The sequence below is a fragment of the Saccoglossus kowalevskii genome, chromosome 14, assembly GCF_978046115.1.
Source record: "Saccoglossus kowalevskii chromosome 14, keSacKowa6.1, whole genome shotgun sequence".
Taxonomy (NCBI): Eukaryota; Metazoa; Hemichordata; class Enteropneusta; family Harrimaniidae; genus Saccoglossus; species Saccoglossus kowalevskii.
In genome coordinates, this window is record NC_140654.1 from 7758789 (window position 1) to 7785217 (window position 26429).

The window sequence follows — 26429 nt, forward strand, 5'->3', positions numbered from 1 at the left end:
AATAATACAAAATTTGCGTTTTTTAATGATGAACGTAAATTACGACTTCATATTTCAGCGCCGAAATAGCTCAGTTGGGAGAGCGTTAGACTGAAGATCTAAAGGTCCCTGGTTCAAAACCCCGGCGGGCTCGCACGAGCTTGACTGAACTGTCCCGGGTTTCGGCAGATAGCTTTTTTCTGTCCTATTTTTTTAATTTCTTTATTTGTATTAATAATAGTTTATATAAATACATTTTTTGTCGCGATTAGCTTTCTATTTCGTCCAAATGAAGCACAAGTTATCCAGGACGGTATTAGTAGGCCGCCACCAACGACGACATGAAAGTTTCATATGGGATCTCTGGGGGCACTGACGAATATTACGTTTTTACATGAAATAAAATGAAAGTTCCATTTGCAGTAAAAATAGATTTTTACACTTTACAGATAAAGCAAATTCCTAATTACGTTTTTATAATACTTTTGATAATTTGTGTTTAAGAATCAAAATTGGAAATTGAGTATGAATTATGACATTTAATTTGGAAAATGCTTTATACGCTTACAAAAAATTACGGACGAATAAAATAGATGCTTACATTTCACAACTTGCCCATGTCTGCGAATTTACGTTTTTCATTTACTTAAATTACATTTTTACGAAAATAAAAACAATTGATTACAGCTAGTACGAAAATACGACTCCCCCGCTTTAAAATTAAGACGTGCATAATCTATCTATGTAATTTAAAGGTTCCTATTTGATTTGTGTGTTCTGTGGTGATCAATGTTATGTATTGATTAGACTACAAGAATGTGTAATGGACAATATGCCGTAATTTAAGTATTTTCCTTTGTGTGTGTGTGTGTGTTTTTTTTTTTTTTTTTTTTTAGTTCATATGGCAGATATATTATGTCATATCTTAAATTGTAGGCTGGTGATATTGGATGGAATACTTTTTGTTACCGTGATGTGACAACATTTGCAATTCCTAACCTAATTTTTCTAAATGTAGCGATTTTTGAAAAATATTAGGAACATTTTCTCAAAATGCGGCACTGTAACACCCAAAAAAACTTGAAAATGCTATCATACCGTCACGGAACTCTACGACTGTACACACTAGACCAATGAACATTGTAATGCCTTGGGTAATCTTATATCAGTATTGTGATATAAGCTGGAATTTCGTTTTCATCTTAGTTTACACTGACGAATATTGATGATGTAATTAAGAATAAGATGAAATGATTGGGTGAACAGATTTTATGTCTAATACAACGTATGGTGGCGCTGTACACTGTGACTGACAACAAGTCTGTGAACAAACGGAACATAAACGTCTGGATTAGGGATTGGTCAGCTACTTCGGCCTAGGGGGGGGGGTCGGTGGATCAGTGGGGGTTACCCTGTTTTTGATTGTGCGAATGGGGGGCACCCTGTTTTTGATATCATGTTTTCCAGAATTCACACACGCGCTCATGCATATATTTTTAAAAATTTTATTTCAGAACAAACGATAAAAAAGTTAATCGTACAAATGTGTTCTTAATAGTAACTATTACCTATATTGCCTATAAATTTGTTGATGCAAGAAATGTTATAGGCTAAATATTTTGAGGTTAAAGTTGCCAAATAACTAACAGATTATGCAATGCGGCTAGAACCCTAATGATACAGTTAAGTTTTAAACACATCCCAAGTCCATGTGCTGCTGATATCAGATTATTTTATTTAAAGTCTGAAGTCACCATTGTATAAGATATTTACTGGTTATCCAATTATAACAGGAGACGGAAAGACAACACAGCAATTAGTACAAAGAGCAGTGACAGTTATTGTTCAGCAAATCAACAAAAGTTAAATTTGTGAAAATGCTGATATATAAATTAAAATAAATGATGAAAAAATAAATAAATAGTTGTTTTTGTTTTTAACTTTTAAATATGCATATTTTGCTCTGTAAAATACCAAAATCCAACACAAATTTAAGCAAAAATCAAAGTTTCCTTTGTTTTCATAAGCACAGACTGTGCTTCGGGTGTAAAGCTTTCCTGGTCTATAAGATATGAAAGATATTTTAAATCCAACTTAGTTTTCAAAGAGTTCAAACAGCCTAGATTCAAATCCTCTTTTCCTATAAGGGCGTTTATCGAGTGAGTACTCCACAGCTTTGCTTTCATTTACTATCTTTAGCAGCATAGATTTCCCTCTTTCCTGCAGCCTTTTCTGTAGTCATTTTTTGGCTTTATGCTTCCCCTCCCCTCCTAAGGTCTATTAAATGCAAACGCTAACAAATTATGTCAAAATTATGGCAAACCATGATATTTTCAATGCACATATAATACATTTTGTAATCATGTCAGAGCCAAAACTGTTAATGTTTCTTTGTTTTTTTTAGGGGGGTCAGCATGTTTTAAGTTTTGAAATACTAGTATAATGTGGGGGGAGGGGTCACCCACTTTTTTTAATTTGATAGGGGGGTGGGTCAACTGAGATTTACAGCTGGTAAAATGGAATCTGCCGACCCCCCTAGGCCGAAGTAACTGACCAACCCCTTAGCAACCAACTAAAAGACAAAATACTAAATTTAAGCGGGAGATTCGTCACCTGCGCACGCGCGGGAATTGAGTCTCAAGCGACGATAACAACACACTCCAAAAACGCAAAGGCCCATGGGTAAACGCTTGTGAAACAAAGACAGGCTATGGCCATCTGACGCATGCGCAGATGACGACTCCCCCGCTCTAAAAAATAGTTGTTGATGTTGGTTTTCACGACGATATGGTCAGCTGGATACTCTGGTTCCTGGTGTGTAAATGTGTAAATATATTTTGTTTTCTATAAACTTATATCGATAACATTCCAGGTCAACACAGTCCCACTGGTCAGCTGGATACTCTGGTTCCTGGTGCCAGGAAACTGATTTACGTAATTTGTGAATGAGACAAAACACCTGTTACCATTCGTTCTCATTCACCAATTACCCATTGAGTACCATGAGTTCAACCATGGAACTAAAACCCATCCAATTGTAGTTCCATGGTATACTCATTACTATCAGCTGGCAATTTAAACTGAAATTGTGATCGGCTACGTATAATATTCCAGAAATAAATAACATTAGCTTTCTCGCTATTATTAACAGTTTCCCACTTTGAACAATCCAAAATATGCGAGATGAGTGTGAATAGCCAAATACTGTTTCGTTGCCGAAATAGCTCAGTTGGGAGAGCGTTAGACTGAAGATCTAAAGGTCCCTGGTTCAATACCTCGGCGGGTTCGCGCGGGCCTAACAGAACTGTCCCGGGTTTCGGCAGATTATATTTTTTTACTCTTTTCTCCTGATTCTTTTAATTAACTCTTTCAATAGTTATGTTTAAATACTAGTAGTGTATGCATATGTATAATATGTTTATCAAAGTTACTGGTTTGACGACAAAGATACTTGTGTACGGCGTATACGTCCAAAAAATATCAGATCACCAAAAAAACGAATAACACTATTACCCAAAAACAAATCGTAATACAAATGTTAGGAACGTTTAGAGATACTGGAGAGTACTAACCAAAGCGGCCAAAATACGGCGTTTTACCGAGGGTTGGTATCAGAGTATTCCAAAAGGCAGTTTTGCGTAGACGGTAATACATGTATATTCTCATTGTGGAAATAATGTGTAAATATATTTTGTTTTCTATAAACTTATATCGATAACATTCCAGGTCAGCACAGTCCCACTGGTCAGCTGGATACTCTGGTTCCTGGTGCCAGGAAACTGATTTACGTATTTTGTGAATGAGACAAAACACCTGTTACCATTCGTTCTCATTCAACAATTACGCATTGACTACCATGAGTTCAACCATGGAACTAAAACCCATCCAATTGTAGTTCCATGGTATACTCATTACTATCAGCTGGAAATTTAAACTGAAATTGTGATCGGCTACGTATAATATTCCAGAAATAAATAGCATTAGCTTTCTCGCTATTATTAACAGTTTCCCACTTTGAACAATCCAAAATATGCGAGATGAGTGTGAATAGCCAAATACTGTTTCGTTGCCGAAATAGCTCAGTTGGGAGAGCGTTAGACTGAAGATCTAAAGGTCCCTGGTTCAATAACCCGGCGGGTTCGCACGAGCCTGACAGAACTGTCCCGGGTTTCGGCAGATTATATTTTTTTTACTCTTTTCTCCTGATTTTTTTAATTAACTCTTTCAATAGTTATGTTTAAATACTAGTAGTGTATGCATATGTATAATATGTTTATCAAAGTTACTGGTTTGACGACAAAAATACTTGTGTACGGCGTATACGTCCAAAAAATATCAGATCACCAAAAAAACGAATAACACTCTTACCCAAAACCAAATCGTGATACAAATGTTAGGAACGTTTAGAGATACTGGAGAGTACTAACCAAAGCGGCCAAAATACGGCGTTTTACCGAGGGTTGGTATCAGAGTATTCCAAAAGGCAGTTTTGCGTAGACGGTAATACATGTATATTCTCATTGTGGAAATAATGTGTTAATATATTTTGTTTTCTATAAACTTATATCGATAACATTCCAGGTCAGCATAGTCCCACTGGTCAGCTGGATACTCTGGTTCCTGGTGCCAGGAAACTGATTTACGTAATTTGTGAATGAGACAAAACACCTGTTACCATTCGTTCTCATTCACCAATTACGCATTGACTACCATGAGTTCAACCATGGAACTAAAACCCATCCAATTGTAGTTCCATGGTATACTCATTACTATCAGCTGGCAATTTAAACTGAAATTGTGATCGGCTACGTATAATATAACAGAAATAAATAACATTAGCTTTCTCGCTATTATTAACAGTTTCCCACTTTGAACAATCCAAAATATGCGAGATGAGTGTGAATAGCCAAATACTGTTTCGTTGCCGAAATAGCTCAGTTGGGAGAGCGTTAGACTGAAGATCTAAAGGTCCCTGGTTCAATACCCCGGCGGGTTCGCACGAGCCTGACAGAACTGTCCCGGGTTTCGGCAGATTATATTTTTTTACTCTTTTCTCCTGATTTTTTTAATTAACTCTTTCAATAGTTATGTTTAAATACTAGTAGTGTATGCATATGTATAATATGTTTATCAAAGTTACTGGTTTGACGACAAAGATACTTGTGTACGGCGTATACGTCCAAAAAATATCAGATCACCAAAAAAACGAATAACACTATTACCCAAAACCAAATCGTGATACAAATGTTAGGAACGTTTAGAGATACTGGAGAGTACTAACCAAAGCGGCCAAAATACGGCGTTTTACCGAGGGTTGGTATCAGAGTATTCCAAAAGGCAGTTTTGCGTAGACGGTAATACATGTATATTCTCATTGTGGAAATAATGTGTTAATATATTTTGTTTTCTATAAACTTATATCGATAACATTCCAGGTCAGCATAGTCCCACTGGTCAGCTGGATACTCTGGTTCCTGGTGCCAGGAAACTGATTTACGTAATTTGTGAATGAGACAAAACACCTGTTACCATTCGTTCTCATTCACCAATTACGCATTGACTACCATGAGTTCAACCATGGAACTAAAACCCATCCAATTGTAGTTCCATGGTATACTCATTACTATCAGCTGGCAATTTAAACTGAAATTGTGATCGGCTACGTATAATATTCCAGAAATAAATAACATTAGCTTTCTCGCTATTATTAACAGTTTCCCACTTTGAACAATCCAAAATATGCGAGATGAGTGTGAATAGCCAAATACTGTTTCGTTGCCGAAATAGCTCAGTTGGGAGAGCGTTAAACTGAAGATCTAAAGGTCCCTGGTTCAATACCCCGGCGGGTTCGCACGAACCTGACAGAACTGTCCCGGGTTTCGGCAGATTACACATTTTTACTCTTTTCTCCTGATTTTTTTAATTAACTATTTCAATAGTTAAGTTTAAATACTAGTAGTGTATACATATTTATAATATGTTTATCAAAGTTACTGGTTTGACGACAAAGAGACTTGTGTACGGCGTATACGTCCAAAAAATATCAGATCACCAAAAAAACGAATAACACAATTACCCAAAACCAAATCGTGATACAAATGTTAGGAACGTTTAGAGATACTGGAGAGTACTAACCAAAGCGGCCAAAATACGGCGTTTTACCGAGGGTTGGTATCAGAGTATTCCAAAAGGCAGTTTTGCGTAGACGGTAATACATGTATATTCTCATTGTGGAAATAATGTGTTAATATATTTTGTTATCTATAAACTTATATCGATAACATTCCAGGTCAGCACAGTCCCACTGGTCAGCTGGATACTCTAGTTCCTGGTGCCAGGAAACTGATTTACGTAATTTGTGAATGAGACAAAACACCTGTTACCATTCGTTCTCATTCACCAATTACGCATTGACTACCATGAGTTCAACCATGGAACTAAAGCCCATCCAATTGTAGTTCCATGGTATACTCATTACTATCAGCTGGCAATTTAAACTGAAATTGTGATCGGCTACGTATAATATTCCAGAAATAAATAACATTAGCTTTCTCGCTATTATTAACAGTTTCCCACTTTGAACAATCCAAAATATGCGAGATGAGTGTGAATAGCCAAATACTGTTTCGTTGCCGAAATAGCTCAGTTGGGAGAGCGTTAGACTGAAGATCTAAAGGTCCCTGGTTCAATACCCCGGCGGGTTCGCGCGAACCTGACAGAACTGTCCCGGGTTTCGGCAGATTACACTTTTTTACTCTTTTCTCCTGATTTTTTTAATTAACTATTTCAATAGTTAAGTTTAAATACTAGTAGTGTATGCATATTTATAATATGTTTATCAAAGTTACTGGTTTGACGACAAAGAGACTTGTGTACGGCGTATACGTCCAAAAAATATCAGATCACCAAAAAAACGAATAACACTATTACCCAAAACCAAATCGTGATACAAATGTTAGGAACGTTTAGAGATACTGGAGAGTACTAACCAAAGCGGCCAAAATACGGCGTTTTACCGAGGGTTGGTATCAGAGTATTCCAAAAGGCAGTTTTGCGTAGACGGTAATACATGTATATTCTCCTTGTGGAAATAATGTGTTAATATATTTTGTTTTCTATAAACTTATATCGATAACATTCCAGGTCAGCATAGTCCCACTGGTCAGCTGGATACTCTGGTTCCTGGTGCCAGGAAACTGATTTACGTAATTTGTGAATGAGACAAAACACCTGTTACCATTCGTTCTCATTCACCAATTACGCATTGACTACCATGAGTTCAACCATGGAACTAAAACCCATCCAATTGTAGTTCCATGGTATACTCATTACTATCAGCTGGCAATTTAAACTGAAATTGTGATCGGCTACGTATAATATTCCAGAAATAAATAACATTAGCTTTCTCGCTATTATTAACAGTTTCCCACTTTGAACAATCCAAAATATGCGAGATGAGTGTGAATAGCCAAATACTGTTTCGTTGCCGAAATAGCTCAGTTGGGAGAGCGTTAGACTGAAGATCTAAAGGTCCCTGGTTCAATACCCCGGCGGGTTCGCACGAACCTGACAGAACTGTCCCGGGTTTCGGCAGATTACACTTTTTTACTCTTTTCTCCTGATTTTTTTAATTAACTATTTCAATAGTTAAGTTTAAATACTAGTAGTGTATGCATATTTATAATATGTTTATCAAAGTTACTGGTTTGACGACAAAGAGACTTGTGTACGGCGTATACGTCCAAAAAATATCAGATCACCAAAAAAACGAATAACACTATTACCCAAAACCAAATCGTGATACAAATGTTAGGAACGTTTAGAGATACTGGAGAGTACTAACCAAAGCGGCCAAAATACGGCGTTTTACCGAGGGTTGGTATCAGAGTATTCCAAAAGGCAGTTTTGCGTAGACGGTAATACATGTATATTCTCATTGTGGAAATAATGTGTTAATATATTTTGTTTTCTATAAACTTATATCGATAACATTCCAGGTCAGCATAGTCCCACTGGTCAGCTGGATACTCTGGTTCCTGGTGCCAGGAAACTGATTTACGTAATTTGTGAATGAGACAAAACACCTGTTACCATTCGTTCTCATTCACCAATTACGCATTGACTACCATGAGTTCAACCATGGAACTAAAACCCATCCAATTGTAGTTCCATGGTATACTCATTACTATCAGCTGGCAATTTAAACTGAAATTGTGATCGGCTACGTATAATATTCCAGAAATAAATAACATTAGCTTTCTCGCTATTATTAACAGTTTCCCACTTTGAACAATCCAAAATATGCGAGATGAGTGTGAATAGCCAAATACTGTTTCGTTGCCGAAATAGCTCAGTTGGGAGAGCGTTAGACTGAAGATCTAAAGGTCCCTGGTTCAATACCCCGGCGGGTTCGCACGAACCTGACAGAACTGTCCCGGGTTTCGGCAGATTACACTTTTTTACTCTTTTCTCCTGATTTTTTTAATTAACTATTTCAATAGTTAAGTTTAAATACTAGTAGTGTATGCATATTTATAATATGTTTATCAAAGTTACTGGTTTGACGACAAAGAGACTTGTGTACGGCGTATACGTCCAAAAAATATCAGATCACCAAAAAAACGAATAACACTATTACCCAAAACCAAATCGTGATACAAATGTTAGGAACGTTTAGAGATACTGGAGAGTACTAACCAAAGCGGCCAAAATACGGCGTTTTACCGAGGGTTGGTATCAGAGTATTCCAAAAGGCAGTTTTGCGTAGACGGTAATACATGTATATTCTCATTGTGGAAATAATGTGTTAATATATTTTGTTATCTATAAACTTATATCGATAACATTCCAGGTCAGCACAGTCCCACTGGTCAGCTGGATACTCTAGTTCCTGGTGCCAGGAAACTGATTTACGTAATTTGTGAATGAGACAAAACACCTGTTACCATTCGTTCTCATTCACCAATTACGCATTGACTACCATGAGTTCAACCATGGAACTAAAACCCATCCAATTGTAGTTCCATGGTATACTCATTACTATCAGCTGGCAATTTAAACTGAAATTGTGATCGGCTACGTATAATATTCCAGAAATAAATAACATTAGCTTTCTCGCTATTATTAACAGTTTCCCACTTTGAACAATCCAAAATATGCGAGATGAGTGTGAATAGCCAAATACTGTTTCGTTGCCGAAATAGCTCAGTTGGGAGAGCGTTAGACTGAAGATCTAAAGGTCCCTGGTTCAATACCCCGGCGGGTTCGCACGAACCTGACAGAACTGTCCCGGGTTTCGGCAGATTACACTTTTTTACTCTTTTCTCCTGATTTTTTTAATTAACTATTTCAATAGTTAAGTTTAAATACTAGTAGTGTATACATATTTATAATATGTTTATCAAAGTTACTGGTTTGACGACAAAGAGACTTGTGTACGGCGTATACGTCCAAAAAATATCAGATCACCAAAAAAACGAATAACACTATTACCCAAAACCAAATCGTGATACAAATGTTAGGAACGTTTAGAGATACTGGAGAGTACTAACCAAAGCGGCCAAAATACGGCGTTTTACCGAGGGTTGGTATCAGAGTATTCCAAAAGGCAGTTTTGCGTAGACGGTAATACATGTATATTCTCATTGTGGAAATAATGTGTTAATATATTTTGTTATCTATAAACTTATATCGATAACATTCCAGGTCAGCACAGTCCCACTGGTCAGCTGGATACTCTAGTTCCTGGTGCCAGGAAACTGATTTACGTAATTTGTGAATGAGACAAAACACCTGTTACCATTCGTTCTCATTCACCAATTACGCATTGACTACCATGAGTTCAACCATGGAACTAAAACCCATCCAATTGTAGTTCCATGGTATACTCATTACTATCAGCTGGCAATTTAAACTGAAATTGTGATCGGCTACGTATAATATTCCAGAAATAAATAACATTAGCTTTCTCGCTATTATTAACAGTTTCCCACTTTGAACAATCCAAAATATGCGAGATGAGTGTGAATAGCCAAATACTGTTTCGTTGCCGAAATAGCTCAGTTGGGAGAGCGTTAGACTGAAGATCTAAAGGTCCCTGGTTCAATACCCCGGCGGGTTCGCGCGAACCTGACAGAACTGTCCCGGGTTTCGGCAGATTACACTTTTTTACTCTTTTCTCCTGATTTTTTTAATTAACTATTTCAATAGTTAAGTTTAAATACTAGTAGTGTATGCATATTTATAATATGTTTATCAAAGTTACTGGTTTGACGACAAAGAGACTTGTGTACGGCGTATACGTCCAAAAAATATCAGATCACCAAAAAAACGAATAACACTATTACCCAAAACCAAATCGTGATACAAATGTTAGGAACGTTTAGAGATACTGGAGAGTACTAACCAAAGCGGCCAAAATACGGCGTTTTACCGAGGGTTGGTATCAGAGTATTCCAAAAGGCAGTTTTGCGTAGACGGTAATACATGTATATTCTCCTTGTGGAAATAATGTGTTAATATATTTTGTTTTCTATAAACTTATATCGATAACATTCCAGGTCAGCATAGTCCCACTGGTCAGCTGGATACTCTGGTTCCTGGTGCCAGGAAACTGATTTACGTAATTTGTGAATGAGACAAAACACCTGTTACCATTCGTTCTCATTCACCAATTACGCATTGACTACCATGAGTTCAACCATGGAACTAAAACCCATCCAATTGTAGTTCCATGGTATACTCATTACTATCAGCTGGCAATTTAAACTGAAATTGTGATCGGCTACGTATAATATTCCAGAAATAAATAACATTAGCTTTCTCGCTATTATTAACAGTTTCCCACTTTGAACAATCCAAAATATGCGAGATGAGTGTGAATAGCCAAATACTGTTTCGTTGCCGAAATAGCTCAGTTGGGAGAGCGTTAGACTGAAGATCTAAAGGTCCCTGGTTCAATACCCCGGCGGGTTCGCACGAACCTGACAGAACTGTCCCGGGTTTCGGCAGATTACACTTTTTTACTCTTTTCTCCTGATTTTTTTAATTAACTATTTCAATAGTTAAGTTTAAATACTAGTAGTGTATGCATATTTATAATATGTTTATCAAAGTTACTGGTTTGACGACAAAGAGACTTGTGTACGGCGTATACGTCCAAAAAATATCAGATCACCAAAAAAACGAATAACACTATTACCCAAAACCAAATCGTGATACAAATGTTAGGAACGTTTAGAGATACTGGAGAGTACTAACCAAAGCGGCCAAAATACGGCGTTTTACCGAGGGTTGGTATCAGAGTATTCCAAAAGGCAGTTTTGCGTAGACGGTAATACATGTATATTCTCATTGTGGAAATGATGTGTTAATATATTTTGTTATCTATAAACTTATATCGATAACATTCCAGGTCAGCACAGTCCCACTGGTCAGCTGGATACTCTAGTTCCTGGTGCCAGGAAACTGATTTACGTAATTTGTGAATGAGACAAAACACCTGTTACCATTCGTTCTCATTCAACAATTACGCATTGACTACCATGAGTTCAACCATGGAACTAAAACCCATCCAATTGTAGTTCCATGGTATACTCATTACTATCAGCTGGCAATTTAAACTGAAATTGTGATCGGCTACGTATAATATTCCAGAAATAAATAACATTAGCTTTCTCGCTATTATTAACAGTTTCCCACTTTGAACAATCCAAAATATGCGAGATGAGTGTGAATAGCCAAATACTGTTTCGTTGCCGAAATAGCTCAGTTGGGAGAGCGTTAGACTGAAGATCTAAAGGTCCCTGGTTCAATACCCCGGCGGGTTCGCACGAACCTGACAGAACTGTCCCGCGTTTCGGCAGATTACACTTTTTTACTCTTTTCTCCTGATTTTTTTAATTAACTATTTCAATAGTTAAGTTTAAATACTAGTAGTGTATGCATATTTATAATATGTTTATCAAAGTTACTGGTTTGACGACAAAGAGACTTGTGTACGGCGTATACGTCCAAAAAATATCAGATCACCAAAAAAACGAATAACACTATTACCCAAAACCAAATCGTGATACAAATGTTAGGAACGTTTAGAGATACTGGAGAGTACTAACCAAAGCGGCCAAAATACGGCGTTTTACCGAGGGTTGGTATCAGAGTATTCCAAAAGGCAGTTTTGCGTAGACGGTAATACATGTATATTCTCCTTGTGGAAATAATGTGTTAATATATTTTGTTTTCTATAAACTTATATCGATAACATTCCAGGTCAGCATAGTCCCACTGGTCAGCTGGATACTCTGGTTCCTGGTGCCAGAAAACTGATTTACGTAATTTGTGAATGAGACAAAACACCTGTTACCATTCGTTCTCATTCACCAATTACGCATTGACTACCATGAGTTCAACCGAGGAACTAAAACCCATCCAATTGTAGTTCCATGGTATACTCATTACTATCAGCTGGCAATTTAAACTGAAATTGTGATCGGCTACGTATAATATAACAGAAATAAATAACATTAGCTTTCTCGCTATTATTAACAGTTTCCCACTTTGAACAATCCAAAATATGCGAGATGAGTGTGAATAGCCAAATACTGTTTCGTTGCCGAAATAGCTCAGTTGGGAGAGCGTTAGACTGAAGATCTAAAGGTCCCTGGTTCAATACCCCGGCGGGTTCGCACGAGCCTGACAGAACTGTCCCGGGTTTCGGCAGATTATATTTTTTTACTCTTTTCTCCTGATTTTTTTAATTAACTCTTTCAATAGTTATGTTTAAATACTAGTAGTGTATGCATATGTATAATATGTTTATGAAAGTTACTGGTTTGACGACAAAGATACTTGTGTACGGCGTATACGTCCAAAAAATATCAGATCACCAAAAAAACGAATAACACTATTACCCAAAAACAAATCGTGATACAAATGTTAGGAACGTTTAGAGATACTGGAGAGTACTAACCAAAGCGGCCAAAATACGGCGTTTTACCGAGGGTTGATATCAGAGTATTCCAAAAGGCAGTTTTGCGTAGACGGTAATACATGTATATTCTCATTGTGGAAATAATGTGTTAATATATTTTGTTTTCTATAAACTTATATCGATAACATTCCAGGTCAGCATAGTCCCACTGGTCAGCTGGATACTCTGGTTCCTGGTGCCAGGAAACTGATTTACGTAATTTGTGAATGAGACAAAACACCTGTTACCATTCGTTCTCATTCACCAATTACGCATTGACTACCATGAGTTCAACCATGGAACTAAAACCCATCCAATTGTAGTTCCATGGTATACTCATTACTATCAGCTGGCAATTTAAACTGAAATTGTGATCGGCTACGTATAATATAACAGAAATAAATAACATTAGCTTTCTCGCTATTATTAACAGTTTCCCACTTTGAACAATCCAAAATATGCGAGATGAGTGTGAATAGCCAAATACTGTTTCGTTGCCGAAATAGCTCAGTTGGGAGAGCGTTAGACTGAAGATCTAAAGGTCCCTGGTTCAATACCCCGGCGGGTTCGCACGAACCTGACAGAACAGTCCCGGGTTTCGGCAGATTATACTTTTTTACTCTTTTCTCCTGATTTTTTTAATTAACTCTTTCAATAGTTATGTTTAAATACTAGTAGTGTATGCATATTTATAATATGTTTATCAAAGTTACTGGTTTGACGACAAAGAGACTTGTGTACGGCGTATACGTCCAAAAAATATCAGATCACCAAAAAAACGAATAACACTATTACCCAAAAACAAATCGTGATACAAATGTTAGGAACGCTTAGAGATACTGGAGAGTACTAACCAAAGCGGCCAAAATACGGCGTTTTACCGAGGGTTGGTATCAGAGTATTCCAAAAGGCAGTTTTGCGTAGATGGTAATACATGTACATTCTCATTGTGGAAATAATGTGTAAATATATTTTGTTTTCTATAAACTTATATCGATAACATTCCAGGTCAGCATAGTCCCACTGGTCAGCTGGATACTCTGGTTCCTGGTGCCAGGAAACTGATTTACGTAATTTGTGAATGAGACAAAACACCTGTTACCATTCGTTCTCATTCACCAATTACGCATTGACTACCATGAGTTCAACCATGGAACTAAAATCCATCCAATTGTAGTTCCATGGTATACTCATTACTATCAGCTGGCAATTTAAACTGAAATTGTGATCGGCTACGTATAATATTCCAGAAATAAATAACATTAGCTTTCTCGCTATTATTAACAGTTTCCCACTTTGAACAATCCAAAATATGCGAGATGAGTGTGAATAGCCAAATACTGTTTCGTTGCCGAAATAGCTCAGTTGGGAGAGCGTTAGACTGAAGATCTAAAGGTCCCTGGTTCAATACCCCGGCGGGTTCGCACGAACCTGACAGAACTGTCCCGGATTTCGGCACATTATACTTTTTTACTCTTTTCTCCTGATTTGTTTAATTAACTGTTTCAATAGTTAAGTTTAAATACTAGTAGTGTATGCATATTTATAATATGTTTATCAAAGTTACTGGTTTGACGACAAAGAGACTTGTGTACGGCGTATACGTCCAAAAAATATCAGATCACCAAAAAAACGAATAACACTATTACCCAAAAACAAATCGTGATACAAATGTTAGGAACATTTAGAGATACTGGAGAGTACTAACCAAAGCGGCCAAAATACGGCGTTTTACCGAGGGTTGGTATCAGAGTATTCCAAAAGGCAGTTTTGCGTAGACGGTAATACATGTATATTCTCATTGTGGAAATAATGTGTAAATATATTTTGTTTTCTATAAACTTATATCGATAACATTCCAGGTCAGCACAGTCCCACTGGTCAGCTGGATACTCTGGTTCCTGGTGCCAGGAAACTGATTTACGTAATTTGTGAATGAGACAAAACACCTGTTACCATTCGTTCTCATTCACCAATTACGCATTGACTACCATGAGTTCAACCATGGAACTAAAATCCATCCAATTGTAGTTCCATGGTATACTCATTACTATCAGCTGGCAATTTAAACTGAAATTGTGATCGGCTACGTATAATATTCCAGAAATAAATAACATTAGCTTTCTCGCTATTATTAACAGTTTCCCACTTTGAACAATCCAAAATATGCGAGATGAGTGTGAATAGCCAAATACTGTTTCGTTGCCGAAATAGCTCAGTTGGGAGAGCGTTAGACTGAAGATCTAAAGGTCCCTGGTTCAATACCCCGGCGGGTTCGCACGAACCTGACAGAACTGTCCCGGGTTTCGGCAGATTATACTTTTTTACTCTTTTCTCCTGATTTGTTTAATTAACTGTTTCAATAGTTAAGTTTAAATACTAGTAGTGTATGCATATTTATAATATGTTTATCAAAGTTACTGGTTTGACGACAAAGAGACTTGTGTACGGCGTATACGTCCAAAAAATATCAGATCACCAAAAAAACGAATAACACTATTACCCAAAAACAAATCGTGATACAAATGTTAGGAACATTTAGAGATACTGGAGAGTACTAACCAAAGCGGCCAAAATACGGCGTTTTACCGAGGGTTGGTATCAGAGTATTCCAAAAGGCAGTTTTGCGTAGACGGTAATACATGTATATTCTCATTGTGGAAATAATGTGTAAATATATTTTGTTTTCTATAAACTTATATCGATAACATTCCAGGTCAGCACAGTCCCACTGGTCAGCTGGATACTCTGGTTCCTGGTGCCAGGAAACTGATTTACGTAATTTGTGAATGAGACAAAACACCTGTTACCATTCGTTCTCATTCACCAATTACGCATTGACTACCATGAGTTCAACCATGGAACTAAAACCCATCCAATTGTAGTTCCATGGTATACTCATTACTATCAGCTGGCAATTTAAACTGAAATTGTGATCGGCTACGTATAATATTCCAGAAATAAATAACATTAGCTTTCTCGCTATTATTAACAGTTTCCCACTTTGAACAATCCAAAATATACGAGATGAGTGTGAATAGCCAAACACTGTTTAGTTGCCGAAATAGCTCAGTTGGGAGAGCGTTAGACTGAAGATCTAAAGGTCCCTGGTTCAATACCCCGGCGGGTTCAACGAGCCTGACACAACTGTCCCGGGTTTCGGCAGTTTATACTTTTTTACTCTTTTCTCCTGATTTTTTTAATTAACTGTTTCAATAGTTATGTTTAAATACTAGTAGTGTATGCATATGTATAATATGTTTATCAAAGTTACTGATTTGACGACAAAGAGACTTGTGTACGGCGTATACGTCCAAAAAAATATCAGATCACCAAAAAAACGAATAACACTATTACCCAAAAACAAATCGTGATACAAATGTTAGGAACGTTTAGAGATACTGGAGAGTACTAACCAAAGCGGCCAAAATACGACGTTTTACCGAGGGTTGGTATCAGAGTATTCCAAAAGGCAGTTTTGCGTAGACGGTAATACATGTATATTCTCATTGTGGAAATAATGTGTAAATATATTTTGTTTTCTATAAACTTATATCGATAACATTCCAGGTCAGCATAGTCCCACTGGTCAGCTGGATACTCTGGTTCCTGGTGCCAGGAAACTGATTTACGTAATTTGTGAATGAGACAAAACACCTGTTACCATTCGTTCTCATTCACCAATTACGCATTGACTACCATGAGTTCAACCATGGAACTAAAACCCATCCAATTGTAGTTCCATGGTATACTCATTACTATCAGCTAGCAATTTAAACTGAAATTGTGATCGGCTACGTGTAATATTCCAGAAATAAATAACATTAGCTTTCTCGCTATTATTAACAGTTTCCCACTTTGAACAATCCAAAATATGCGAGATGAGTGTGAATAGCCAAATACTGTTTCGTTGCCGAAATAGCTCAGTTGCGACAGCGTTAGACTGAATATCTAAAGGTCCCTGGTTCAATACCTCGGCGGGTTCGCACGAGCCTGACAGAACTGTCCCGGGTTTCGGCAGATTATACTTTTTTACTCTTTTCTCCTGATTTTTTTAATTAACTCTTTCAATAGTTATGTTTAAATACCAGTAGTGTATGCATATGTATAATATGTTTATCAAAGTTACTGGTTTGACGACAAAGATACTTGTGTACGGCGTATACGTCCAAAAAATATCAGATCACCAAAAAAACGAATAACACTATTACCCAAAAACAAATCGTGATACAAATGTTAGGAACGTTTAGAGATACTGGAGAGTACTAACCAAAGCGGCCAAAATACGACGTTTTACCGAGGGTTGGTATCAGAGTATTCCAAAAGGCAGTTTTGCGTAGACGGTAATACATGTATATTCTCATTGTGGAAATAATGTGTAAATATATTTTGTTTTCTATAAACTTATATCGATAACATTCCAGGTCAGCATAGTCCCACTGGTCAGCTGGATACTCTGGTTCCTGGTGCCAGGAAACTGATTTACGTAATTTGTGAATGAGACAAAACACCTGTTACAATTCGTTCTCATTCACCAATTACGCATTGACTACCATGAGTTCAACCATGGAACTAAAACCCATCCAATTGTAGTTCCATGGTATACTCATTACTATCAGCTGGCAATTTAAACTGAAATTGTGATCGGCTACGTATAATATTCCAGAAATAAATAACATTAGCTTTCTCGCTATTATTAACCGTTTCCCACTTTGAACAATCCAAAATATGCGAGATGAGTGTGAATAGCCAGATATTGTTTCGTTGCCGAAATAGCTCAGTTGGGAGAGCGTTAGACTGAAGATCTAAAGTTTCCTGGTTCAATACCCCGGCGGATTCGCACGAGCCTGACGGAACTGTCCCGGGTTTTGGCAGATGATATTTTTTTACTCTTTTCTCCTGATTTTTTTAATTAACTCTTTCAATAGTTATGTTTAAATACTAGTAGTGTATGCATATGTATAATATGTTTATCAAAGTTACTGGTTTGACGACAAAGAGACTTGTGTACGGCGTATACGTCCAAAAAATATCAGATCACCAAAAAAACGAATAACACTATTACCCAAAAACAAATCGTAATACAAATGTTAGGAACGTTTACAGATACTGGAGAGTACTAACCAAAGCGGCCAAAATACGGCGTTTTACCGAGGGTTGGTATCAGAGTATTCCAAAAGGCAGTTTTGCGTAGACGGTAATACATGTATATTCTCATTGTGGAAATAATGTGTAAATATATTTTGTTTTCTATAAACTTATATCGATAACATTCCAGGTCAGCATAGTCCCATTGGTCAGCTGGATACTCTGGTTCCTGGTGCCAGGAAACTGATTTACGTAATTTGTGAATGAGACAAAACACCTGTTACCATTCGTTCTCATTCACCAATTACGCATTGACTACCATGAGTTCAACCATGGAACTAAATCCCATCCAATTGTAGTTCCATGGTATACTCATTACTATCAGCTGGCAATTTAAACTGAAATTGTGATCGGCTACGTATAATATTCCAGAAATAAATAACATTAGCGTTCTTGCTATTATTAACCGTTTCCCACTTTGAACAATCCAAAATATGCGAGATGAGTGTGAATAGCCAGATATCGTTTCGTTGCCGAAAAAGCTCAGTTGGGAGAGCGTTAGACTGAAGATCTAAAGGTCCCTGGTTCAATACCCCGGCGGGTTCAACGAGCCTGACACAACTGTCCCGGGTTTCGGCAGTTTATACTTTTTTACTCTTTTCTCCTGATTTTTTTAATTAACTGTTTCAATAGTTATGTTTAAATACCAGTAGTGTATGCATATGTATAATATGTTTATCAAAGTTACTGGTTTGACGACAAAGATACTTGTGTACGGCGTATACGTCCAAAAAATATCAGATCACCAAAAAAACGAATAACACTATTACCCAAAAACAAATCGTGATACAAATGTTAGGAACGTTTAGAGATACTGGAGAGTACTAACCAAAGCGGCCAAAATACGACGTTTTACCGAGGGTTGGTATCAGAGTATTCCAAAAGGCAGTTTTGCGTAGACGGTAATACATGTATATTCTCATTGTGGAAATAATGTGTAAATATATTTTGTTTTCTATAAACTTATATCGATAACATTCCAGGTCAGCATAGTCCCACAGGTCAGCTGGATACTCTGGTTCCTGGTGCCAGGAAACTGATTTACGTAATTTGTGAATGAGACAAAACACCTGTTACCATTCGTTCTCATTCACCAATTACGCATTGACTACCATGAGTTCAACCATGGAACTAAAACCCATCCAATTGTAGTTCCATGGTATACTCATTACTATCAGCTGGCAATTTAAACTGAAATTGTGATCGGCTACGTATAATATTCCAGAAATAAATAACATTAGCTTTCTCGCTATTATTAACAGTTTCCCACTTTGAACAATCCAAAATATGCGAGATGAGTGTGAATAGCCAAATACTGTTTCGTTGCCGAAATAGCTCAGTTGGGAGAGCGTTAGACTGAAGATCTAAAGGTCCCTGGTTCAATACCCCGGCGGGTTCGCACGAACCTGACAGAACTGTCCCGGGTTTCGGCAGATTACACTTTTTTACTCTTTTCTCCTGATTTTTTTAATTAACTATTTCAATAGTTAAGTTTAAATACTAGTAGTGTATACATATTTATAATATGTTTATCAAAGTTACTGGTTTGACGACAAAGAGACTTGTGTACGGCGTATACGTCCAAAAAATATCAGATCACCAAAAAAACGAATAACACTATTACCCAAAACCAAATCGTGATACAAATGTTAGGAACGTTTAGAGATACTGGAGAGTACTAACCAAAGCGGCCAAAATACGGCGTTTTACCGAGGGTTGGTATCAGAGTATTCCAAAAGGCAGTTTTGCGTAGACGGTAATACATGTATATTCTCATTGTGGAAATAATGTGTTAATATATTTTGTTATCTATAAACTTATATCGATAACATTCCAGGTCAGCACAGTCCCACTGGTCAGCTGGATACTCTAGTTCCTGGTGCCAGGAAACTGATTTACGTAATTTGTGAATGAGACAAAACACCTGTTACCATTCGTTCTCATTCACCAATTACGCATTGACTACCATGAGTTCAACCATGGAACTAAAACCCATCCAATTGTAGTTCCATGGTATACTCATTACTATCAGCTGGCAATTTAAACTGAAATTGTGATCGGCTACGTATAATATTCCAGAAATAAATAACATTAGCTTTCTCGCTATTATTAACAGTTTCCCACTTTGAACAATCCAAAATATGCGAGATGAGTGTGAATAGCCAAATACTGTTTCGTTGCCGAAATAGCTCAGTTGGGAGAGCGTTAGACTGAAGATCTAAAGGTCCCTGGTTCAATACCCCGGCGGGTTCGCGCGAACCTGACAGAACTGTCCCGGGTTTCGGCAGATTACACTTTTTTACTCTTTTCTCCTGATTTTTTTAATTAACTATTTCAATAGTTAAGTTTAAATACTAGTAGTGTATGCATATTTATAATATGTTTATCAAAGTTACTGGTTTGACGACAAAGAGACTTGTGTACGGCGTATACGTCCAAAAAATATCAGATCACCAAAAAAACGAATAACACTATTACCCAAAACCAAATCGTGATACAAATGTTAGGAACGTTTAGAGATACTGGAGAGTACTAACCAAAGCGGCCAAAATACGGCGTTTTACCGAGGGTTGGTATCAGAGTAATCCAAAAGGCAGTTTTGCGTAGACGGTAATACATGTATATTCTCCTTGTGGAAATAATGTGTTAATATATTTTGTTTTCTATAAACTTATATCGATAACATTCCAGGTCAGCATAGTCCCACTGGTCAGCTGGATACTCTGGTTCCTGGTGCCAGGAAACTGATTTACGTAATTTGTGAATGAGACAAAACACCTGTTACCATTCGTTCTCATTCACCAATTACGCATTGACTACCATGAGTTCAACCATGGAACTAAAACCCATCCAATTGTAGTTCCATGGTATACTCATTACTATCAGCTGGCAATTTAAACTGAAATTGTGATCGGCTACGTATAATATTCCAGAAATAAATAACATTAGCTTTCTCGCTATTATTAACAGTTTCCCACTTTGAACAATCCAAAATATGCGAGATGAGTGTGAATAGCCAAATACTGTTTCGTTGCCGAAATAGCTCAGTTGGGAGAGCGTTAGACTGAAGATCTAAAGGTCCCTGGTTCAATACCCCGGCGGGTTCGCACGAACCTGACAGAACTGTCCCGGGTTTCGGCAGATTACACTTTTTTACTCTTTTCTCCTGATTTTTTTAATTAACTATTTCAATAGTTAAGTTTAAATACTAGTAGTGTATGCATATTTATAATATGTTTATCAAAGTTACTGGTTTGACGACAAAGAGACTTGTGTACGGCGTATACGTCCAAAAAATATCAGATCACCAAAAAAACGAATAACACTATTACCCAAAACCAAATCGTGATACAAATGTTAGGAACGTTTAGAGATACTGGAGAGTACTAACCAAAGCGGCCAAAATACGGCGTTTTACCGAGGGTTGGTATCAGAGTATTCCAAAAGGCAGTTTTGCGTAGACGGTAATACATGTATATTCTCATTGTGGAAATAATGTGTTAATATATTTTGTTATCTATAAACTTATATCGATAACATTCCAGGTCAGCACAGTCCCACTGGTCAGCTGGATACTCTAGTTCCTGGTGCCAGGAAACTGATTTACGTAATTTGTGAATGAGACAAAACACCTGTTACCATTCGTTCTCATTCAACAATTACGCATTGACTACCATGAGTTCAACCATGGAACTAAAACCCATCCAATTGTAGTTCCATGGTATACTCATTACTATCAGCTGGCAATTTAAACTGAAATTGTGATCGGCTACGTATAATATTCCAGAAATAAATAACATTAGCTTTCTCGCTATTATTAACAGTTTCCCACTTTGAACAATCCAAAATATGCGAGATGAGTGTGAATAGCCAAATACTGTTTCGTTGCCGAAATAGCTCAGTTGGGAGAGCGTTAGACTGAAGATCTAAAGGTCCCTGGTTCAATACCCCGGCGGGTTCGCACGAACCTGACAGAACTGTCCCGGGTTTCGGCAGATTACACTTTTTTACTCTTTTCTCCTGATTTTTTTAATTAACTATTTCAATAGTTAAGTTTAAATACTAGTAGTGTATGCATATTTATAATATGTTTATCAAAGTTACTGGTTTGACGACAAAGAGACTTGTGTACGGCGTATACGTCCAAAAAATATCAGATCACCAAAAAAACGAATAACACTATTACCCAAAACCAAATCGTGATACAAATGTTAGGAACGTTTAGAGATACTGGAGAGTACTAACCAAAGCGGCCAAAATACGGCGTTTTACCGAGGGTTGGTATCAGAGTATTCCAAAAGGCAGTTTTGCGGAGACGGTAATACATGTATATTCTCCTTGTGGAAATAATGTGTTAATATATTTTCTTTTCTATAAACTTATATCGATAACATTCCAGGTCAGCATAGTCCCACTGGTCAGCTGGATACTCTGGTTCCTGGTGCCAGGAAACTGATTTACGTAATTTGTGAATGAGACAAAACACCTGTTACCATTCGTTCTCATTCACCAATTACGCATTGACTACCATGAGTTCAACCATGGAACTAAAACCCATCCAATTGTAGTTCCATGGTATACTCATTACTATCAGCTGGCAATTTAAACTGAAATTGTGATCGGCTACGTATAATATAACAGAAATAAATAACATTAGCTTTCTCGCTATTATTAACAGTTTCCCACTTTGAACAATCCAAAATATGCGAGATGAGTGTGAATAGCCAAATACTGTTTCGTTGCCGAAATAGCTCAGTTGGGAGAGCGTTAGACTGAAGATCTAAAGGTCCCTGGTTCAATACCCCGGCGGGTTCGCACGAACCTGACAGAACTGTCCCGGGTTTCGGCAGATTATACTTTTTAACTCTTTTCTCCTGATTTTTTTAATTAACTCTTTCAATAGTTAAGTTTAAATACTAGTAGTGTATGCATATTTATAATATGTTTATGAAAGTTACTGGTTTGACGACAAAGATACTTGTGTACGGCGTATACGTCCAAAAAATATCAGATCACCAAAAAAACGAATAACACTATTACCCAAAAACAAATCGTGATACAAATGTTAGGAACGTTTAGAGATACTGGAGAGGACTAACCAAAGCGGCCAAAATACGGCGTTTTACCGAGGGTTGGTATCAGAGTATTCCAAAAGGCAGTTTTGCGTAGACGGTAATACATGTATATTCTCATTGTGGAAATAATGTGTAAATATATTTTGTTTTCTATAAACTTATATCGATAACATTCCAGGTCAGCATAGTCCCACTGGTCAGCTGGATACTCTGGTTCCTGGTGCCAGGAAACTGATTTACGTAATTTGTGAATGAGACAAAACACCTGTTACCATTCGTTCTCATTCACCAATTACGCATTGACTACCATGAGTTCAACCATGGAACTAAAACCCATCCAATTGTAGTTCCATGGTATACTCATTACTATCAGCTGGCAATTTAAACTGAAATTGTGATCGGCTACGTATAATATTCCAGAAATAAATAACATTAGCTTTCTCGCTATTATTAACAGTTTCCCACTTTGAACAATCCAAAATATGCGAGATGAGTGTGAATAGCCAAATACTGTTTCGTTGCCGAAATAGCTCAGTTGGGAGAGCGTTAGACTGAAGATCTCAAGGTCCCTGGTTCAATACCCCGGCGGGTTCGCACGAACCTGACAGAACTGTCCCGGGTTTCGGCAGATTATACTTTTTTACTCTTTTCTCCTGATTTTTTTAATTAACTCTTTCAATAGTTAAGTTTAAATACTAGTAGTGTATGCATATTTATAATATGTTTATGAAAGTTACTGGTTTGACGACAAAGATACTTGTGTACGGCGTATACGTCCAAAAAATATCAGATCACCAAAAAAACGAATAACACTATTACCCAAAAACAAATCGTGATACAAATGTTAGGAACGTTTAGAGATACTGGAGAGTACTAACCAAAGCGGCCAAAATACGGCGTTTTACCGAGGGTTGATATCAGAGTATTCCAAAAGGCAGTTTTGCGTAGACGGTAATACATGTATATTCTCATTGTGGAAATAATGTGTTAATATATTTTGTTTTCTATAAACTTATATCGATAACATTCCAGGTCAGCACAGTCCCACTGGTCAGCTGGATACTCTAGTTCCTGGTGCCAGGAAACTGATTTACGTAATTTGTGAATGAGACAAAACACCTGTTACCATTCGTTCTCATTCACCAATTACGCATTGACTACCATGAGTTCAACGATGGAACTAAAACCCATCCAATTGTAGTTCCATGGTATACTCATTACTATCAGCTGGCAATTTAAACTGAAATTGTGATCGGCTACGTATAATATTCCAGAAATAAATAACATTAGCTTTCTCGCTATTATTAACAGTTTCCCACTTTGAACAATCCAAAATATGCGAGATGAGTGTGAATAGCCAAATACTGTTTCGTTGCCGAAATAGCTCAGTTGGGAGAGCGTTAGACTGAAGATCTAAAGGTCCCTGGTTCGCACGAACCTGACAGAACTGTCCCGGGTTTCGGCAGATTATACTTTTTTACTCTTTTCTCCTGATTTTTTTAATTAACTCTTTCAATAGTTAAGTTTAAATACTAGTAGTGTATGCATATTTATAATATGTTTATGAAAGTTACTGGTTTGACGACAAAGATACTTGTGTACGGCGTATACGTCCAAAAAATATCAGATCACCAAAAAAACGAATAACACTATTACCCAAAAACAAATCGTGATACAAATGTTAGGAACGTTTAGAGATACTGGAGAGTACTAACCAAAGCGGCCAAAATACGGCGTTTTACCGAGGGTTGATATCAGAGTATTCCAAAAGGCAGTTTTGCGTAGACGGTAATACATGTATATTCTCATTGTGGAAATAATGTGTTAATATATTTTGTTTTCTATAAACTTATATCGATAACATTCCAGGTCAGCACAGTCCCACTGGTCAGCTGGATACTCTAGTTCCTGGTGCCAGGAAACTGATTTACGTAATTTGTGAATGAGACAAAACACCTGTTACCATTCGTTCTCATTCACCAATTACGCATTGACTACCATGAGTTCAACGATGGAACTAAAACCCATCCAATTGTAGTTCCATGGTATACTCATTACTATCAGCTGGCAATTTAAACTGAAATTGTGATCGGCTACGTATAATATTCCAGAAATAAATAACATTAGCTTTCTCGCTATTATTAACAGTTTCCCACTTTGAACAATCCAAAATATGCGAGATGAGTGTGAATAGCCAAATACTGTTTCGTTGCCGAAATAGCTCAGTTGGGAGAGCGTTAGACTGAAGATCTAAAGGTCCTTGGTTCAATACCCCGGCGGGTTCGCACGAACCTGACAGAACTGTCCCGGGTTTCGGCAGATTATACTTTTTTACTCTTTTCTCCTGATTTTTTTAATTAACTCTTTCAATAGTTAAGTTTAAATACTAGTAGTGTATGCATATTTATAATATGTTTATGAAAGTTACTGGTTTGACGACAAAGATACTTGTGTACGGCGTATACGTCCAAAAAATATCAGATCACCAAAAAAACGAATAACACTATTACCCAAAAACAAATCGTGATACAAATGTTAGGAACGTTTAGAGATACTGGAGAGTACTAACCAAAGCGGCCAAAATACGGCGTTTTACCGAGGGTTGGTATCAGAGTATTCCAAAAGGCAGTTTTGCGTAGACGGTAATACATGTATATTCTCATTGTGGAAATAATGTGTAAATATATTTTGTTTTCTATAAACTTATATCGATAACATTCCAGGTCAGCATAGTCCCACTGGTCAGCTGGATACTCTGGTTCCTGGTGCCAGGAAACTGATTTACGTAATTTGTGAATGAGACAAAACACCTGTTACCATTCGTTCTCATTCACCAATTACGCATTGACTACCATGAGTTCAACCATGGAACTAAAACCCATCCAATTGTAGTTCCATGGTATACTCATTACTATCAGCTGGCAATTTAAACTGAAATTGTGATCGGCTACGTATAATATTCCAGAAATAAATAACATTAGCTTTCTCGCTATTATTAACAGTTTCCCACTTTGAACAATCCAAAATATGCGAGATGAGTGTGAATAGCCAAATACTGTTTCGTTGCCGAAATAGCTCAGTTGGGAGAGCGTTAGACTGAAGATCTAAAGGTCCCTGGTTCAATACCCCGGCGGGTTCGCACGAACCTGACAGAACTGTCTCGGGTTTCGGCAGATTATACTTTTTTACTCTTTTCTCCTGATTTTTTTAATTAACTCTTTCAATAGTTAAGTTTAAATACTAGTAGTGTATGCATATTT

The 26429-nt window shown here is 37.1% G+C and overlaps 4 non-coding genes across 4 annotated transcripts; all 4 read left to right on the forward strand.

Moving 5' to 3' along the window:
• The first annotated feature begins 6610 nt into the window (after nucleotides 1-6610).
• Nucleotides 6611-6688, forward strand: TRNAF-GAA (transfer RNA phenylalanine (anticodon GAA)). The gene has a single exon. It is a non-coding gene; the product is annotated as a tRNA-Phe (tRNA).
• A 3338-nt stretch (nucleotides 6689-10026) lies between these two features.
• TRNAF-GAA (transfer RNA phenylalanine (anticodon GAA)) lies at nucleotides 10027-10104 on the forward strand. Its single transcript has one exon. It is a non-coding gene; the product is annotated as a tRNA-Phe (tRNA).
• A 10169-nt stretch (nucleotides 10105-20273) lies between these two features.
• TRNAF-GAA (transfer RNA phenylalanine (anticodon GAA)) lies at nucleotides 20274-20351 on the forward strand. The gene has a single exon. It is a non-coding gene; the product is annotated as a tRNA-Phe (tRNA).
• Nucleotides 20352-24543: 4192 nt separating this feature from the next.
• TRNAF-GAA (transfer RNA phenylalanine (anticodon GAA)) lies at nucleotides 24544-24634 on the forward strand. Its single transcript has one exon. It is a non-coding gene; the product is annotated as a tRNA-Phe (tRNA).
• Nucleotides 24635-26429: the final 1795 nt, after the last annotated feature.